This window comes from Pinus tabuliformis, chromosome 1_1 (genome assembly GCF_031772625.1).
Source record: "Pinus tabuliformis cultivar Carrire ecotype Pingquan chromosome 1_1, CPIR1, whole genome shotgun sequence".
NCBI lineage: Eukaryota > Viridiplantae > Streptophyta > Pinopsida > Pinales > Pinaceae > Pinus > Pinus tabuliformis.
In genome coordinates, this window is record NC_142297.1 from 749,292,233 (window position 1) to 749,293,166 (window position 934).

A 934-nucleotide genomic window follows, 5' to 3' on the forward strand; every position below is an offset into this window, starting at 1 on the left:
ACCTTCCAAAACATGGAAGTGAAATTCGCATCCCTGTATGACACATTATTCTTCGGAACACCATGCTGTCTAACCACATCTCTCATGAATACCTGTGCCACATCGCTAGCCAAGAACGTAGATTTCACTATTAATTTTGTAACCATTGTTAGCCTGTCCACAATGACCATGATGGAATCATGTTGCTTCATTGACTTCGGCAACACTGTGATGAAATCCATTGAAATAACCTCCCATTTCCAATCTATAATCATGATCGGTTATAGCAGTCCACCTGGATGTTTACACTCTTCTTTCACTCGTTAATAGTCTAAACACCTCCCCACAAACTCCGTTACATCCCTCTTCAAATTCGGTTAATAGTAGAATCTCTTCACTGCTGCCAATGTCATCTAATAACCTAGGTGAATTGAATAAGGTTTTACATGAAACTACCTCAAGATCAACTTCCTCAGCTCCCTACTTTCTAGCACATGTATCTTCTCTCATAAGCTAACCAATCCATCTACTGTGAGAGAACTATCCATACCCTGTGCACCTACACCTATACCTATAAATGTACATGTGCCTATACCGCTCCCTGTACAAGTACATGTTCCTGTACGGCTACCTCTACTTGTACCACTACATGTATCTATAGCTGCACCTGTACCATCATCTTGTTGTAACCTACACACAATATCCATATACCTAACATCCTCCCAACCTACCTGCGATATCCTATATTAAAATTTTGGCCCATAGGAGGTCATATTTGCCAAACGATGTATGTATACCTGTCTACTATGAGAAAATTCCACCCTGTTCTCTTTACCTTTGATGTACCTAATCTCAAAATCAAACTCGTTGATCGTTTTCAACCATATAACCTGCATGGTGTTAAGATTTGGCTGGTCAAACAAATAGCTCAACCCAATGGGATCAATCATAACTA